The sequence below is a fragment of the Tamandua tetradactyla genome, chromosome 2 (assembly GCF_023851605.1).
Source record: "Tamandua tetradactyla isolate mTamTet1 chromosome 2, mTamTet1.pri, whole genome shotgun sequence".
Classification (NCBI taxonomy): Eukaryota; Metazoa; Chordata; class Mammalia; order Pilosa; family Myrmecophagidae; genus Tamandua; species Tamandua tetradactyla.
Window position 1 is genome coordinate 56823247 of NC_135328.1, and position 11709 is coordinate 56834955.

The following is an 11709-nucleotide window of genomic DNA, read 5'->3' on the forward strand; positions in this document are numbered from 1 at the left end:
AATCCTGTATTGCGGTGTAGATATTGTGGAGATGTAAGTCAAGTCCATCATCATTTGACTTTTAAGCAAGGGAGAGTCTTTTAAGTAAGATTGAATCTGGCGGACTTGATTCAATCCGTTGAAAGGCTTGAGAAATAGAGGTGAGACTTCCCTGAAGAAGAAATTCTTCTTAGACAGAACCTTCAAGCCTGCCTTATGGGTTTTGGACCTATCTAGTCAGCCTGCCACAATCATATGAGCCAATTCTTTGCCCTCAATTAATGTATATCTCCTACTGCTTCTGTGTCTCTGGCTGAGCACTGATAGAGGCTGCCATATGAATAGCCCATAATTTATGTAACCGATTCTCCAGCATGTTGGACATCGTGTTGGAGTAGCTTGCTGTCAGCTTGGCACCATCACCCCTATCTGGAACTACACTTCCATTTGCCATTTATTTATGGTTCCAAGAGGGAGATTGCCAATTTGGAAGGGAAACGTGAAAGGGAGGCCATTCTTTCCCAGAGGTCATGGCGGTCAAACACTGTGGCAGTCAGATGCAGTGATTTCACCAGCCAGGGCAGCTTCAACAGATGTAGTGGCTTTGCAGACCATCCCACAAGCTCCCTTTGAATTGCATGGACCCACTCTGGTGGCCAGGCTCCTGTGGCTTCTCAGATTTTCCTGCAAGCTCAGGTCTTTTCCACCTGCACCTGTGCTTCAGGCAAAAGTGCCTAGCAACTAGTTCTCCAACCTTTCAACTTTCCTCTTCTAGAACTTCTAGATTTGCATGAGTCCTAACTCATATGTTAGCCCCCTGTTCCTGTTGTACCTGTAATGGCCCTGTTTTCCTGACTGAATCCACCAGGAGTTCAGGGGAGTAGATCCTTAAGAATGGAAATGTGAAATTATTCCATGAATATTAGAATTAAAAGCATAATGACATGCTTGCTTGGTCATCCATGGCATGAAGTGGCAAAATGTTGCTTAAATTATTACTTATATTCATCCAAAGTCAGGTCTGCAGAAAAAAGTCAGGTGACCAATTATTTGCTACAGCAGAATATTGTAGTGGAAATATACAGTATAAAGATTTTGGGGTTTTTTGGCTACTTTAAATTGTGCTGAAGATTTCTGGGGGAAAAAAGAACATGATGAGCTCATGCTTTAAGTTTCAAGGCCCATATAAGGAAAGATAAAGCTCTGATGACTGCCCTGAAATAATCCTTGGGTTCAAGCTCATAGAATTCACTGATCTCCTCAAGTTCCTCATAACTCTGGAACAGCAGCCCTGCTAAAACAGTGAAATGGCCTTTTGAAGGCTCATTTCTGGGGCCAACTGGGTGGCCAGTCTTTGCAGAACTGATGTAAGGTCCCACAGGATGAAATGTTTGCTCTAATTCAGTGACCGATCTGTATTGCTCTTTCACCCACAGCCAGGACTCACAGGTCCTGGAACCAATGGAAGGAAAGAGAAGAGGCACGTCTTGCCATTACCCTTAACGGCACACTAGGAAAACTGCTTCCCACCCCCGTGATTTCCAGGTTTCTGCTTTAGAAGTCTTGTGTCCTAAAGGAAGACTACTCCTATCTGGGGACACAACCGGGGATCCACTGAACTGGAAGCTGAGCCTGTCATCTGGCCACTTTGGGCTCTTTATGCCAATGACCACAAGGCAAAGAAGAGGGTTACTGTACTCATTGGAGTGAATGGCCCTGACTACCAAGGGGATATTAAGTGTTGCTATATAACAGGGTATAGTGCTCCCATGGCCTGCAGTAAAAATTAATGGAAAATGACAGCAGAATCTAATGACATAGACTCTTCAGGAATAAAGATCTGAGTTACATCACCTGACAAGGATGATCAAGGAGGAAAAAATATTACAGAATGGGGAGTAGAAGACAGAAGTACAACTCCAGCGACAACCACATGACCAGTTGCCAAAATGAGGACTATTTGCTTAAGTGTTTCCTTGCTTTTGTATGAATATACTTACATGTATTAACCACCTTTTCCCCCCTCCCATTCCCCTGCTAGCTAATATAAAGTGTATTAATAGTGACTGATCCTATAGTTAAGTATTTAACTTACAGGGTATAAAAAGGGAGGGTAGTCCAGCTAGAGGAGTGTGGTAGCTTGGAAACTATATGTGCCCCAGAAAAGGTCATGTTCTTTTAATGCATTCCTGTGGCTATGGACCTATTGTAGGTGGGACCTTTTCATTATGTTATTTCAGTTGAAATGTGACCCACCTCATTTAAGATGGGTCTTAATCACTTTACTGGAGTTTTTTAGGAGAGGATAAAGGACACATTGAAAAGGCCAAGAGAGCTCAGAGAAGTTAAGAGATGAAATTAAGAGAAGCTTAGAGAGGAAGCCACTGGAACCAGCAGCTGAAAGCAACAAAACCCAAGAGTGAAGGTTCAGCAAACACCAGCCATGTGCCTTTCCATGTGACAAAGGGTGCCCTAGATGCAAGTGACCTGTTTTCAGAGTCCAGATATCATCGTGTTGATGCTTTGAATTGGACATTTTCATGATCTAAGACCTGTAAATCGTATGTTAATAAGCCTCCATTGTAAAAGCCAACCCATTTCTGGTATGTTGCATTCCAGTAGCTTTAGCAAGTCAAAACAAGGAGGAATAAAATATCATCTTGAGATGGTTAAAATGACTTATAGGACTTTGTCTTTCTTGGTTTGGGGAGACAGCGTGTCTTCAGTTGTGTGGAGGAGAGTTGCATCATTCTAGGAAGGCGCGTGCAGTTACTGCTGTCTTTATTCAGAAGTCAATCTTATTTAAAATTGCTATGTATGGATGCCAAGTTGGCAAAGGAGCAGACTCTGCTGGATTGTCATGGCCCATCACCTGTGGAAGGTTAAGAAATGTGATTCCCAGAATCTCCTTTGCTGGATGGTTTAGGATTAGAGTTTGCCAAAGAGAAGAATTTGCACAAGACTTGGAAGGCAAAGGTGAGACAGAAGCCATTTCTCTCGGGCCATCATAACAGTACATATGGTGGCAGTCAGATGAGGCGTCTTTACAGAGCTGCTCATGAGCAATCAATCACATCATGTCAACCTTTGGTGGCCAGACAAGCTGGGCTCCTCAGACCTCCCTATCCACACCTTTGCTTCGGGCTAAAGTGGTCAGTTACTGCATCCCTGGTCCTCTGACTCCACCTTCCAAACCATATGCTCCAGCTCCAATGCCCAGAAGACACTGACCTGGCCATCTCATCTCTCAGGTTCCTTAATTAAACATCTAATTTTTATATTCCTCATAGCAGTTCTGTTTTTCTGGGGGTACCCATTCAGAAACAAAAATATAGATTATTTCCAGTTTTTTGCTAGCATGATTGATACCATAATGAACATTCATTGACATCTAACTTTTGCATAGTAAAAACATAATTTTCAAGTTTTATTTTAAATCCAGTCACATCTGTTGAGCTCTCTACTATAGATGCATTAATTATGGGTCAAAAGACCTGTGTTGACATCCTGGCCCCATTATTTTCTTCTTGAATGAGCAACGCCCTCGCCAAGTCTTAATTTCCTTTTCAGGACTTTTGTACCTCATAGGTTGTTTGTAGGGATCAGATGAGTGAATGTGGGAGGACCTGAACACCTGCAGAGGGGTTCAGACACATGGTAGATTTGAATCTTGCCCATGTGAGACAAAAGAGGTCACTGCACTTCAGACCTGAAGAACCAGGCACCACATCTGGTCAAGCAGTCCTGCTCTGCACTGCCGGCTGTGAGCCCCACAGGGTCATATTGTCACTGTCCAGCCGCCCACCTTCCTAACAGGGTGATGCATCCTTGAGTGGACACCTGTCCTTCTCTGAATCAGTCCCCACCGCCCATGTACTGGGCTCAGCTGTGGGTTGGAAATGACCCTGTGGCTGGACAAGTACCATCCAGCAACTGGGCAGGCTCAGACACTGGCCTGGCCACCATACCATTCAGACCCTTGGATTATGACTTTTTGCAGAATCCTAAGGATCAGGGAAATAGTATACTGTCTTGTTTTAAGAAAACCAGAACTTAATGGATAGAAGTATTGGATAGAAAGTATTAACTTTGCAAATGGATCTTTCACCTTCAAAGCACTGGCTCTCATATGTGTGTGGGGGGGGAGGTTGCCCTCCAGGGCACGTTTAGCCATGGCTGGAGATAGTTTTGATCATCATAACGGAGTGAGGTGGGGAAGTGTGCGCATTGGGGTTCACCTTGGGGGGTGGAGGCCCGGAAAGCTGCACCAATGCACTGGACAGCTCCCTACACCCCAGAATTGGCGAACCCAATACGTCAGTAGCACCAAAGTTGAGAAGCCCTGCTCTAAATGAGGGCCCTTATTATTGTAAGTATTTTTAAAATACTTAAGGTTTTTAAAAATTCCAATTAAAAACTTTTAAAAAAAAATCAGTTTGGCCACAATTTTTCCAAGTTTCAACCACTGTGTGACATGGCGTCACCTTGACCACATATCAGGACTGTTGCTCAGCGATCACAAAGCATCTCGATCCCAACTAGAGAAAAATACCCTCTCCCATGTAAATTTTTAAATGAGTATATTATTTATTTCTCAATAGTAATAATAGCCATTTTGTAGAAAGTAAATTAAATTTTAGGAAAGAAAATTTCAAATTCATTGAACTGTCCCTTAAGATTTGAGTACTATATGTCTAATTGTCTAATGGTACTTTCATTCATAATTATTATGGCTAGAATATAATTATTTGTTTTTAAATTGCTCTATGTTGCATTGGACGCCTCTTGGGTCCCACCTCACATCCTCTTGGCCACCTTTTAACTCAGGCTGTTTCTGAGACAACCCGGCATGTACAAGCGTCACCCAGTAGCTCCTTCCCAAAGGTGCCCCCACACCCCACCCCACACCCCCATCTCTCTTGCTTTCTGTCCTGGGACTTTTATTCTGTGGCCAGGACATGCTGACAGATGGGCAAACTGAAGCACAGGGAAGTTAACCCCTACAGAGCAGTAATGCTTGACCAGTAGGTAATGGGTGTCTGGAGAGAAGTGTCCCTTTCTTATGCCCCCTGGACAGATGATTCTGAGATATTTTCAATTCCAGCCAGATGGAGCCTGGTTATTCAAGAGGTGGCCAGCTGGATAACTATGATAGTTAATTTTATGTGTCAGCTTGGCTAGGCCTTAGCACCCAGTTGTTTAATCAAACACTAAACTAGATGTTGCTGCAAAGACATTTTGTGTGGATGTGATTAACAGTTACAATCAGTTGGCTTTAAGTAAAGGAAATTATCCTCAATCATATCAGTGAGTCTCATCCAATCAGTTGCCTCAGAGCAAAAATAGAGCAGAAATTCTGCCTCGAGACTGCAGTATAAATGCTTCTCTGAGTTTCCAGCCTGCTGGCCTGCCCTACAGATTTCAGACTTACCAGGCCCCTAAAGCACAAAAAGCCAATTAAAATAAACATACACATATACACACGTACACACACACACACCATACGCGTTTATATGTACACACGCACACTCATGCATTCTGTTGATTATGTGTCTCTGAAGAACCCTGACAGATCCTCGGATTGGCTTTCCTTCCCATTTCACTCTTCCCAGTTCCTTGGGACCACTTTCCCAAAGTGAACTGTTGGCACACAAACCTTTGTCTCAGGCTCTGCTCTTTAGGAGAACCTAAAAACATGCATCTTGTCTATGCCTCATGATTTCATGACTTCATGGAAGCAAAATATATATGTTCATTTCAGTGCCTTTTTGCTCTAATATCTTGCTTTCTCTAGAAATGGTTGCAGGTGGGCCTCAACAGCTCAGCAGGCAAAGTTCTTGCCTGCCATGCCAGAGACCCGGGTTCATTTTCCAGTGCCTATGATAAAGACTGAGATGGTATAATCTAGGAATGCCTAGAGTGTATAATGATAGTGACTAAATGTACAAATTTGAAAAATGTTTTCTCATGAGGAAGAACAAAGGAATGTCAATATTGCAGGGTGTAGAAAATAGATAGTAACTCATATTTTAAAACTTTAACTTATGTGTGAGACTAAAGCAAAAAATGTTTATTTGGTACAAAATTTATATTTTGACTAGTACACTTCCTAATATAACTTATGTGGACAGCTTAATTGAACACCATAGTACATGGAACCTTGAGTAGGGCATGAGATTTTGTAGGTTTGTCCAGAGTGATGCCCCAATAAATCCCAGAGTGATTTGAACAGTGAATAAAAAAGTACTTGCAAAGTCCCCTTGGGGGAATGGTGAGAAACGGGGAAAACTCAGCTTCCCCAAGTGAAGAATTTTTAATATTCTCACAAGCAGTGAGGACAACCAAAGCAATAAGTGGAGCCCTCAATCTGGGGATTTGTTCATATGAAACTTAACGCCACAAGGGAGAGGCTAAGCCTACTTAAAATTAGGCCTAAGAGTCACCCCCAGAGAACCTCTTTTGTTGCTCAGATGTGGCCTCTCTCTCTCAGCCAACACAACAAGCAAACTCACTGCCCTCCCCCTCTGTACATGGGACTTGACTCTCAAGGGTGTGGACCTTCCTGGGACAGAAATCCTAGAATGAGCTGGGACTCAGCATCAAGGCAGTGAGAAAACCTTCTTGACCAAAAGGGGGAAAAGTGAAATGAGATAAAATAAAGTGTCAATGGCTGAGAGATTCCAGAGTCAAGAGGTTTTTCTGGAGGTTATTCTTATGCAATTTCTTTCGTAAATTTGCACATAGTTGCAATGGCTCAAGGTCGTTGAAATTCTTCAAATTACTTACAACATTTAGAAGAACAAAAAGGCTATAATTTTTTCAGTGTTGCTAAACTTTCTTTTAAAAGTAATATTGTTGCATTCAATATTTTAAAAAGAAAGTTGATTTTGAAATTTTATTTGGACCGTAAATGGGCCGATCATGGAATTCATGATTAAAATGAGTCCTCTGCCTTTTTTTTTTTTTTTTTTCATATTCTTGTCTTTGGAGAAGTTAGCATCAGTGATCTGCAATTTGTTTAGCATCAATAATATATTTCCCTTAAATATCATCATTTAATTTTTCTTCAATGAGTTTGTTAATTTCTTCAATGGTTCCGAAGGCATTTGTACACTGATTCGGGTACCTGCATCCTTTTACTTGTAATACTAAATTTACATAAAACATTATGTAAAATTGGTACTGAGAAAATTAATCTAAAAGTGAACATTTTGGGGAATATGTCTTAGGCTTGCATTCTACAGACTATCAAATATCAATTTTATACCTTCTTCAAAAGTAGGAACAAGGTTGGGGCATATTATAAAGAGTCCCGGATTGTGAGCACTTAGGAATAAGTATATTCAGGAATTGTAACTGTTACTCTAAATTCTGAGATGCTGAACTGTTTGTATATAACGTGATCTTTCCCAGAAACTGTGGGTAATTGTGTGACACCTGAGCCTCTGAGTGCGAGCTCTGAAGCTACGAAAGTCAGCAGTAGCCCATTCAGGAACTATTTAACAAGTTGAAAAAGGTGATCAAACATGAAGTAAAGAATGAAGCTGATCTGGATAGAACTAAGCTGAATCAGAAGACTGAGTTAAGGATGGTGTGGCCCATATTCTAAAACTTCAACTTCTGTGTGAGACTAAAGAAAGAAATGTTTATTAGGTGCAAAATTTATATTTTGGGTAGCGCATTTCCCAATTTAACTTACATGGTCAGTTTAATTGACTATCATAAGTACATAGAATCTTGAATAGGACGTGAGATTTTGTTGATTTGTCCAGATTAGTGTGATGCCCCGATAAATCCCAGAGTGATTTGGACAGTGAAGAAAGAAGTATTTGCAACGTCCCCTGGGGGGGGGGGGGCGGTGATGAGAAAGGGGGAAAATTCAACTTCTGCATTTGGAGAATTTCTGATATTCTCTCACAAGCAGTGGGGACAACCAAATCAATAGGCCGAGCCCTCAATCTTGGGCTTTGCTGTGGAGAGCCGCCTCCCGGGTCTGGCCTAGTGGACACGCTGCGGCCTGCTCTAGAGTTCCCCCCGCCCATCGAGTGAGTCAAGATGGCGCCCGCATCCTGTTTCCGCATATGACGCACGCGCCCACCAACCCTATCTTCCAATCACCTCTGTATACGTGGCACTAACCTATTGGGTTTGGGCACAGTATATAAGAGGTTACCCGGACAGGGTGGGGGGAGACGACCCATAGGGAGCCGTACCTGACGGCCGCATAGAGGTTGTTCCCCCGCGGGGTATTCTGTCCCGCGCGGAATTTGTAACAGAGCTTGCAAGCTTAGCTCCAGTAAAGGTCTGTGCTCACAACTGCAGCGTGTCTCGAACCCGTGTCTGTCACTTGAGTCGGTTTGTCTGCGTCTGTCTCTCTCTCCCTCCTGTTCCCTCCGCCGGCCGGGGACCAGAAGCTGAGCGAGACGGCGCCGGACACTTTGCCCCTATGAAATTTATTCCTGCAAAGGATAGGCTAAGCCTACTTAAAATTAGGCCTGAGAGCCTCCCCCAGGGAACCTCTTTTGTTGTTCAGATGTGGCCTCTCTCTCAAGTCAACTCGGCAGGTGAACTCACTGCCCTCCCTCTCACATGAGATGTGACTCCCAGGGGTGTGAATCTCCCTGGCAACATGGGACAGACCAGGATAAACAGGAACCCAGTATCGAGAGATTGAGAAACGCTTCTTGACCAAAAAGGGGGAGAGAGAAATGAGACAAAATAGCATCAGTGGCTGAGAGATTTCAGAGTTGAGAGGTTATCTTGAAGGTTATTCTTATGCAGTATATAGATATCCCTTCTTAGTTTATGGTGTATTGAAGTGCTAGAGGGAAGTACCTGAAACTGTTGAGCTGTCTTCCAGTAGCCTTGATTCTTGAAGACGGTTGTATAAAGATAAAACGTTTGCAATGTGACTGTGTGATTGTGAAAACCTTGTTTATATCCTTATATCCAGCGTATGGACAGATCAGTAAAAAACATGAATAAAATAAATAAATAAATAAGTAGTGGGGAGGCAAAGGGTAAAATAAATTGCGTAGATGGAAACACTAGTGGTCAATGAGAGGGAGGGATAGGGTGTATGGTATGCATGAGTTTTTTCTTTTTATTTCTTTTCCTGGAGTGATGCAAATGTTCTTAAAAAATGATCATGGTGATGAATACACAACTATGTATGATATTGTGAGCCATTGATTGTACAACATCTATAGAATGTATACGTGTGAAGATTTCTCAATAAAATAATCATAATAATAATAATAATAAAGTAGAAACAGAATGATTTATATCAATCTATTTAGAACAAGACACTTTACTTCCATCTGCTCAAAAACTATAGTGAAAAATGCGTAAATGGCCCATCTTCAGAGTAAACAGATTTATAATAAAACCATTTTTTTTAACTTTCAAAATAACAAAGATGCCTAGAAATGCATCTTCCTGTGACACACCCTTATGCGGTGCCCAACCTGGACATACGTGGCCACCCTATAGACAATGCGCTTTCTTAGCATTTAAGGCCCCCCAAGACCTGGACCAATCTACCTTTCCTGCCTGCCTCCCACTTCACACGCCCTCTGCTCTAGCTAATTAACCATTCCCTATACCAGGCCTTTGCTTGTGCTGCTCCCTCTTTGGATGTCAACCCTGCCCAGACCCAGCCTACTGACTTGGACCCAGTGAGGTGCTTCTGTGTCCTCTCCCCGTGAAGTTAGGATGCATCACCATCCCAGGACACTCATGAGTATCACCCTCAGGGGAGCTCACCCAAGCTTAGGTGTCCAGAATTTTTTTTTTCATTTTTTTTTTATTAATTAACGGAAAAAAAGAAATTAACCCAACATTTAGAAATCATACCATTCTACATATGCAATCAGTAATTCTTAACATCATCACATAGATGCATGATCATCGTTTCTTAGTACATTTGCATCGGTTTAGAAGAACTAGCAACACAACAGAAAAAGATATAGAATGTTAATATAGAGAAAAAAATAAAAGTAATAATAATAGTAAAAAAAAAAAAAACCTATAGCTCAGATGCAGCTTCATTCAGTGTTTTAACATGATTACTTTACCATTAGGTATTATTGTGCTGTCCATTTTTGAGTTTTTGTATCTAGTCCTGTTGCACAGTCTGTATCCCTTCAGCTCCAATCACCCATTATCTTACCCTGTTTCTAGCTCCTGCTGGACTCTGTTACCAATGACATATTCCAAGTTTATTCTCGAATGTCGGTTCACATCAGTGGGACCATACAGTATTTGTGCTTTAGTTTTTGGCTAGACTCACTCAGCATAATGTTCTCTAGGTCCATCCATGTTATTACATGCTTCATAAGTTTATCCTGTCTTAAAGCTGCATAATATTCCATCGTATGTATATACCACAGTTTGTTTAGCCACTCGTCTGTTGATGGACATTTTGGCTGTTTCCATCTCTTTGCAATTGTAAATAACGCTGCTATAAACATTGGTGTAAAAATGTCCATTTGTGTCCTTGCCCTTAAGTCCTTTGAGTAGATACCCAGCAATGGTGTTGCTGGGTCGTATGGCAATTCTATATTCAGCTTTTTGAGGAACCACCAAACTGCCTTCCACAGTGGTTGCACCATTTGACATTCCCACCAACAGTGGATAAGTGTGCCTCTTTCTCCGCATCCTCTCCAGCACTTGTCATTTTCTGTTTTGTTGATAATGGCCATTCTGGTGGGTGTGAGATGATATCTCATTGTGGTTTTGATTTGCATTTCTCTAATGGCCAGGGACATTGAGCATCTCTTCATGTGCCTTTTGGCCATTTGTATTTCCTCTTCTGAGAGGTGTCTGTTCAAGTCTTTTTCCCATTTTGTAATTGGGTTGGCTGTCTTTTTGTTGTTGTTGAGTTGAACAATCTCTTTATAAATTCTGGATACTAGACCTTTATCTGATATGTCATTTCCAAATATTGTCTCCCATTGTGTAGGCTATCTTTCTACTTTCTTGATGAAGTTCTTTGATGCACAAAAGTGTTTAATTTTGAGGAGATCCCATTTATTTATTTCCTTCTTCAGTGCTCTTGCTTTAGGTTTAAGGTCCATAAAACCGCCTCCAATTGTAAGTTTCATAAGATATCTCCCAACATTTTCCTCTAACTGTTTTATGGTCTTAGACCTAATGTTTAGATCTTTGATCCATTTTGAGTTAACTTTTGTATAGGGTGTGAGATATGGGTCTTCTTTCATTCTTTTGCATATGGATATCCAGTTCTCTAGGCACCATTTATTGAAGAGACTGTTCTGTCCCAGGTGAGTTGGCTTGACTGCCTTATCAAAGATCAAATGTCCATAGATGAGAGGGTCTATATCTGAGCACTCTATTCGATTCCATTGGTCGATATATCTATCTTTATGCCAATACCATGCTGTTTTGACCACTGTGGCTTCATAATATGCCTTAAAGTCCAGCAGCTTGAGACCTCCAGCTTCGTTTTTTTTCCTCAAGATGTTTTTAGCAATTCGGGGCACCCTGCCCTTCCAGATAAATTTGCTTATTGGTTTTTCTATTTCTGAAAAATAAGTTGTTGGGATTTTGATTGGTATTGCATTGAATCTGTAAATCAATTTAGGTAGGATTGACATCTTAACTATATTTAGTCTTCCAATCCATGAACACGGTATGCCCTTCCATCTATTTAGGTCTTCTGTGATTTCTTTTAACAGTTTTTTGTAGTTTTCTTTATATAGGTTTTTT